Consider the following 8,113-nt stretch of genomic DNA (forward strand, 5'->3'; position numbering starts at 1 on the left):
GGGTAACTACACCCCAAAATCGATATGTCTTCCGTTTTTCCCAGACCTCAAAAGTGGTTTCCTGCTAGGGTTTTAAATGTTGTCGTGGACATAGAACATCTAATCGTGTTATAATTCTATTAAAAAGGTGTACTTTTGAGAGCGAAAACCTGCAGAAGCAGGGACAAACGGGATGGGGGGGTGTTATATAAATATTCATACACATAGCTCATATAAACAAAGACATTCCGTCGTAAGAACACATACACCCAGCCATAAGACTGACCCCCTCTTCCTTATATAAACACACATCTCATCTCCCTCTAACTGGCCGGTCCCAAGAGCAAAGAACTTTTGCTGTGCACCAATGGGGCCCGCTCTGGCTAGAGCAAGGCCCGCCTCCAACCCTCCGACCAGTCAAGAAGACCGAAACGACAAGACTCCACCTACTTTATTCTATGTATAAAAATGTATGTAACCATTGTATAGGCCTCTTTTTCACCTGGCTCCTTGCCGAGTTATGTGAACTAGGTCCGTGCACGTAAAACTGCGGGACAAGATATCTCTGACTCATTAAAACTGTCTTTTGTTACAACTGAAATCCACTCTGTCCAGCGTCCGTGATTTGGTCTCAACTCTCCAGTATTTGAACACTAACAAAATTGGTAGCAGAGGATGGTTGTTCTTGAATTCGATCTATTATAAGTTAGTGTGAGAGGACGAGACTGATCACGGCTAAAAAATCAGACGGAAGAGTGACTTCCCCAGCCATTCATCTTGCCTCAGGAAATCTGATCGGAGCGCTCTATATAAAGGTGAGCAGAGCCCGTTATATTGAAATCTGCATATTGTATTATAGCCTAAACCAAATTTTGATCAGAAAGTACTGGGCGTGAGTATGAATCGGTGCCCAAATTTTTTACATAAGAACCTAAGACATTGATTAAAGATATCTTGTTTTGTAAAAATATATATATATATATTCTTATTAATGGGCCTATACTCAGTTATTTTAATAGGAATGTGTGAATTGTGATTGACCAATGTGTTAAATTCCTCCAGGGACCCTATTTGTTCTGAAATCTGCATAGAAAACTGTCCTAATTATATATGTATTGGGTTGTGTATAGAGGTGACGTTAAATAGTGGCTGTGTTTTAACACGTAATGGACACAATTATGGATGTTGGAAATTCAATGAGAATTTCATACGAATGAATGAATTATAGATTAACCGAATCTGCAAGTAAAAATGTCCTATTTTGATATGTTCTGTACTATCGAATAAGGTCTTGTGGAGGTGTGGTTATAGTTGAATTATGGATGAACCGGATCTGCAAGTAAAATCTCCTGTTGATACATATAACATCGAATAGGTCTTGTGGAGGTGTGGTTGGATTGAATGAATCTGCATGAAAAATGCCCTATTAAAAAAGCTGTGTATTATTTAATAGGTTTTGTAAGAGGTGTAGTCGAGTAGATACAGGATATGTAAGTTTGGCGTTCCACAAGACAGAGATCGGGAATGATGTGGCTATTGCACATCAAACAATAAACATAATATGAACCAGAGTTGACATTCCATGATTTGGAGATGGGGGAAATTAAATTGAAAGAAACGTTTGTCGCGGAGTAGGTTGGGATACGTAACTGGGCTATTAGGCACACAAAGCCACCTTAGTATCGAATGGCCGTGCAATTTTGATTGACAGCAGCCGGGCTGGAATACTGATTTTCGTTTTTTTTTTTCATTCCTGTTGATATTGCCTAAAGTTTAAAATTATTCTGACAATTGCTATAGAATCGCTTGAATTTACTGATATAAGTTCATAAAGGAATCTCCCTATTCTTAAACCTTTGTCTTTGAACTATGGCCTGGCGCTCTGGTGAAGTGCGGGTGGGGGAAAGGAGGGTCACCTCCCAATCTCTGCCCAGCCACTGGCCTCTGCGTGCGATGAAAAACAAGAGTACAACTCTTAGCGGTGGATCACTCGGCTCGTGAGTCGATGAAGAACGCAGCTAGCTGCGAGAACTAATGTGAATTGCAGGACACATTGATCATTGACACTTCGAACGCACTTTGCGGCCCCAGGTTCCTCCTGGGGCTACGCCTGTCTGAGGGTCGCTTTGTCATCAATCGGAACCTCCGGGTTTCCGCAGCTGGGGCAGTCGCAGGCGGCCACCGTGCAGCCTTCGTCCCCCTAAGTTCAGACCAGGACGGCTCGGTGGGATGGTTGAGGATGAGCTTTGGCTCTACCTCCTGTCCCCCGTGCGCTCTTCCTTTCCCTTCTCGCTTCGGCGAGAGGCGCCCACGTTCCCCGCATGGTCTGGCGCGGCTGCCAGGGGACACTTGTCTTTCCGTGCTGCCCGTGTACCGCATGTGGTTCTCGGGGTAGCGCTCGGGGTTAGGTTAGGGCGGCGGAGCTCCGACCGCCGACCTGAAACGTAAATTGAGAAGGTGAGCCCGGGCGACCGGCCACAATCCATTCACTTTGACTACGACCTCAGATCAGACGAGACAACCCGCTGAATTTAAGCATATTACTAAGCGGAGGAAAAGAAACTAACCAGGATTCCCTCAGTAGCGGCGAGCGAAGAGGGAAGAGCCCAACACCGAATCCCTGTCCGTCTGGCGGGCACGGGAAATGTGGTGTATAGAAGACCGCTTTGCCCGGTGTCGATCGGGGGCCTGAGTCCTTCTGATCGAGGCTCAGCCCGTGGACGGTGTGAGGCCGGTAACGGCCCCCGTCGCGCCGGGGTCCGGTCTTTTCAGAGTCGGGTTGCTTGGGAATGCAGCCCAAAGCGGGTGGTAAACTCCATCTAAGGCTAAATACCGTCACGAGACCGATAGACGACAAGTACCGTAAGGGAAAGTTGAAAAGAACTTTGAAGAGAGAGTTCAAGAGGGCGTGAAACCGTTGAGAGGTAAACGGGTGGGGTCCGCGCAGTCTGCCCGGAGGATTCAACTCGGCGGGTCAGGGTCGGCCGTTCCGGTGTGGTCGGATCCCCTCGTGGGACTGATCCCTGGTCGGGCTCGGCCCCCGCCGGGCGCATTTCCTCTGTCGGTGGTGCGCCGCGACCGGCTCTGGGTCGGCTTGGAAGGGCTTGGGGCGAAGGTGGCTACCGGTTTCGGCCGTGAGCTTTACAGCGCCCCTGCTCCGTACTCGCCGCTTTCCGGGGCCGAGGACTTAGTACCCGCTGCGTCATGTCCCCCTGCGGGGGGGCACGGGGCCCCTTGCCCCCGGCGCGACTGTCAACCGGGTCGGACTGTCCTCAGTGCGTACCCAACCGCGTTGCGTCTCCAGGGTAGGGATCGGCTCACGTAAACCATGGTACTTTGGACATTTTCCAGCCGGCGACCGATTTAGTGGTTTGACCAGACCCTTCGGCGCCCGATGTGTCCTAACTTTTGATCCACGTTGCCCAGCTTGGTGGTGGGAGGATATTGAGCCTTGTCCTGGGCAGGTGCTCTATCCCAGCTATCACCTTGTGGGTTTGGTTCATCCAATGACCATGGTTCTTGTCCAATGAAGGTGCCCGTCCCTTCGGCGACCGATTGGTGGTTGTTTAGCCCTGGTGAGGGCTATCTCTCCAGTCCAGTCCCACACTTGTTTCACGATGCGTCTCCATGGTTCTCCCCTGTTGTCCAGCCAGTTTAATTTCCTCTGACTGATTTGCATTCGTATTCCACCTGGGAGGGCCTCTATCGGCCGGCCTTTGGGCTGGTGTTCTGATGGATGTTCCCTCCCGACCCAAGTGGATTTGCCTCTATCAGGGGAGCCCCTTTCGGAATCGGTTTACCCCGATTTCGATACGCTCCAGCTGCGCACCGTCGGTACGAGATCCAGCCGTACTGTCTCACCAAGTGGTCCTACATTGGTGTTCCGGTGCGGGGAGTGGCTCACTCATGGCTGCGAAGCATGTGGTGATGGTCATCCCGTAACGCATCGGCGCCAGAAACACGTATTCTCAAACCCTGTCTTTAACGTGGACCTACCCGGTTGACCCAAGTGGTCTGTCCCAACCGAGGTTGTGGTTCCTTTTTGCCCAGTTGATGGCGTTCCGAATAGACGCTCCAGCTAGACAAGATACCTCTCGAGCGGCGCCCAGGCACCTGTGGCTCCGGCCATGGGCAGTTCAGGGCCTCCCGCTGGGCGCACGGTGGATTGCGCCAGGGCCTCCTCCCCTGACGGGATAGGACCGGTCCCTGGTTGTTCTTTGCTTAGTGCGACCAGGTACAACATCTACGTTGTGAGTGGCTACCTGGTTGAGTAGCATATGCTTGTCTCAAAGATTAAGCCATGCAAGTCTAAGTACACACGGCCGGTACAGTGAAACTGCGAATGGCTCATTAAATCAGTTATGGTTCCTTTGATCGCTCCAACGTTACTTGGATAACTGTGGCAATTCTAGAGCTAATACATGCCAACGAGCGCTGACCTCCGGGGATGCATGCATTTATCAGATCCAAAACCCATGCGGGCCAATCTCGGTTGCCCCGGCCGCTTTGGTGACTCTAGATAACTTTGAGCCGATCGCGCGCCCTTTGTGGCGGTGACGTCTCATTCGAATGTCTGCCCTATCAACTTTCGATGGTACTTTCTGTGCCTACCATGGTGACCACGGGTAACGGGGAATCAGGGTTCGATTCCGGAGAGGGAGCCTGAGAAACGGCTACCACATCCAAGGAAGGCAGCAGGCGCGCAAATTACCCACTCCCGACTCGGGGAGGTAGTGACGAAAAATAACAATACAGGACTCTTTCGAGGCCCTGTAATTGGAATGAGTACACTTTAAATCCTTTAAGAAACCTGTTTTTTGACAACAGGACTTCCATGTCCTAGAGAGACGGGGGTGGTGTCAAACTGCTCAGTCCGAATAGAAAATGAGTAACGGACAGTTTTGAGGGAAGTCAGACCCTCAGAACCATGGTACTTTGGACATTTTCCCGCCGGCGACCGATTTAGTGGTTTGACCAGACCCTTCGGCGCCCGATGTGTCCTAACTTTTGATCCACGTTGCCCAGCTTGGTGGTGGGAGGATATTGAGCCTTGTCCTGGGCAGGTGCTCTATCCCAGCTATCACCTTGTGGGTTTGGTTCATCCAATGACCATGGTTCTTGTCCAATGAAGGTGCCCGTCCCTTCGGCGACCGATTGGTGGTTGTTTAGCCCTGGTGAGGGCTATCTCTCCAGTCCAGTCCCACACTTGTTTCACGATGCGTCTCCATGGTTCTCCCCTGTTGTCCAGCCAGTTTAATTTCCTCTGACTGATTTGCATTCGTATTCCACCTGGGAGGGCCTCTATCGGCCGGCCTTTGGGCTGGTGTTCTGATGGATGTTCCCTCCCGACCCAAGTGGATTTGCCTCTATCAGGGGAGCCCCTTTCGGAATCGGTTTACCCCGATTTCGATACGCTCCAGCTGCGCACCGTCGGTACGAGATCCAGCCGTACTGTCTCACCAAGTGGTCCTACATTGGTGTTCCGGTGCGGGGAGTGGCTCACTCATGGCTGCGAAGCATGTGGTGATGGTCATCCCGTAACGCATCGGCGCCAGAAACACGTATTCTCAAACCCTGTCTTTAACGTGGACCTACCCGGTTGACCCAAGTGGTCTGTCCCAACCGAGGTTGTGGTTCCTTTTTGCCCAGTTGATGGCGTTCCGAATAGACGCTCCAGCTAGACAAGATACCTCTCGAGCGGCGCCCAGGCACCTGTGGCTCCGGCCATGGGCAGTTCAGGGCCTCCCGCTGGGCGCACGGTGGATTGCGCCAGGGCCTCCTCCCCTGACGGGATAGGACCGGTCCCTGGTTGTTCTTTGCTTAGTGCGACCAGGTACAACATCTACGTTGTGAGTGGCTACCTGGTTGATTAGCATATGCTTGTCTCAAAGATTAAGCCATGCAAGTCTAAGTACACACGGCCGGTACAGTGAAACTGCGAATGGCTCATTAAATCAGTTATGGTTCCTTTGATCGCTCCAACGTTACTTGGATAACTGTGGCAATTCTAGAGCTAATACATGCCAACGAGCGCTGACCTCCGGGGATGCGTGCATTTATCAGATCCAAAACCCATGCGGGCCAATCTCGGTTGCCCCGGCCGCTTTGGTGACTCTAGATAACTTTGAGCCGATCGCGCGCCCTTTGTGGCGGTGACGTCTCATTCGAATGTCTGCCCTATCAACTTTCGATGGTACTTTCTGTGCCTACCATGGTGACCACGGGTAACGGGGAATCAGGGTTCGATTCCGGAGAGGGAGCCTGAGAAACGGCTACCACATCCAAGGAAGGCAGCAGGCGCGCAAATTACCCACTCCCGACTCGGGGAGGTAGTGACGAAAAATAACAATACAGGACTCTTTCGAGGCCCTGTAATTGGAATGAGTACACTTTAAATCCTTTAAGAAACCTGTTTTTTGACAACAGGACTTCCATGTCCTAGAGAGACGGGGGTGGTGTCAAACTGCTCAGTCCGAATAGAAAATGAGTAACGGACAGTTTTGAGGGAAGTCAGACCCTCAGAACCATGGTACTTTGGACATTTTCCCGCCGGCGACCGATTTAGTGGTTTGACCAGACCCTTCGGCGCCCGATGTGTCCTAACTTTTGATCCACGTTGCCCAGCTTGGTGGTGGGAGGATATTGAGCCTTGTCCTGGGCAGGTGCTCTATCCCAGCTATCACCTTGTGGGTTTGGTTCATCCAATGACCATGGTTCTTGTCCAATGAAGGTGCCCGTCCCTTCGGCGACCGATTGGTGGTTGTTTAGCCCTGGTGAGGGCTATCTCTCCAGTCCAGTCCCACACTTGTTTCACGATGCGTCTCCATGGTTCTCCCCTGTTGTCCAGCCAGTTTAATTTCCTCTGACTGATTTGCATTCGTATTCCACCTGGGAGGGCCTCTATCGGCCGGCCTTTGGGCTGGTGTTCTGATGGATGTTCCCTCCCGACCCAAGTGGATTTGCCTCTATCAGGGGAGCCCCTTTCGGAATCGGTTTACCCCGATTTCGATACGCTCCAGCTGCGCACCGTCGGTACGAGATCCAGCCGTACTGTCTCACCAAGTGGTCCTACATTGGTGTTCCGGTGCGGGGAGTGGCTCACTCATGGCTGCGAAGCATGTGGTGATGGTCATCCCGTAACGCATCGGCGCCAGAAACACGTATTCTCAAACCCTGTCTTTAACGTGGACCTACCCGGTTGACCCAAGTGGTCTGTCCCAACCGAGGTTGTGGTTCCTTTTTGCCCAGTTGATGGCGTTCCAAATAGACGCTCCAGCTAGACAAGATACCTCTCGAGCGGCGCCCAGGCACCTGTGGCTCCGGCCATGGGCAGTTCAGGGCCTCCCGCTGGGCGCACGGTGGATTGCGCCAGGGCCACCTCCCCTGACGGGATAGGACCGGTCCCTGGTTGTTCTTTGCTTAGTGCGACCAGGTACAACATCTACGTTGTGAGTGGCTACCTGGTTGATTAGCATATGCTTGTCTCAAAGATTAAGCCATGCAAGTCTAAGTACACACGGCCGGTACAGTGAAACTGCGAATGGCTCATTAAATCAGTTATGGTTCCTTTGATCGCTCCAACGTTACTTGGATAACTGTGGCAATTCTAGAGCTAATACATGCCAACGAGCGCTGACCTCCGGGGATGCGTGCATTTATCAGATCCAAAACCCATGCGGGCCAATCTCGGTTGCCCCGGCCGCTTTGGTGACTCTAGATAACTTTGAGCCGATCGCGCGCCCTTTGTGGCGGTGACGTCTCATTCGAATGTCTGCCCTATCAACTTTCGATGGTACTTTCTGTGCCTACCATGGTGACCACGGGTAACGGGGAATCAGGGTTCGATTCCGGAGAGGGAGCCTGAGAAACGGCTACCACATCCAAGGAAGGCAGCAGGCGCGCAAATTACCCACTCCCGACTCGGGGAGGTAGTGACGAAAAATAACAATACAGGACTCTTTCGAGGCCCTGTAATTGGAATGAGTACACTTTAAATCCTTTAAGAAACCTGTTTTTTGACAACAGGACTTCCATGTCCTAGAGAGACGGGGGTGGTGTCAAACTGCTCAGTCCGAATAGAAAATGAGTAACGGACAGTTTTGAGGGAAGTCAGACCCTCAGAACCATGGTACTT

At 51.6% G+C, this 8,113-nt stretch overlaps 1 non-coding gene across 1 annotated transcript; it reads left to right on the forward strand.

The window, feature by feature from the left end:
• Window positions 1–1,949: 1,949 nt before the first annotated feature.
• Window positions 1,950–2,103, forward strand: LOC118942459. Its single transcript, XR_005038396.1, has one exon. It is a non-coding gene; the product is annotated as a 5.8S ribosomal RNA (ribosomal RNA).
• Window positions 2,104–8,113: the final 6,010 nt, after the last annotated feature.

This window comes from Oncorhynchus mykiss, chromosome 20, assembly GCF_013265735.2.
Source record: "Oncorhynchus mykiss isolate Arlee chromosome 20, USDA_OmykA_1.1, whole genome shotgun sequence".
Classification (NCBI taxonomy): domain Eukaryota; kingdom Metazoa; phylum Chordata; class Actinopteri; order Salmoniformes; family Salmonidae; genus Oncorhynchus; species Oncorhynchus mykiss.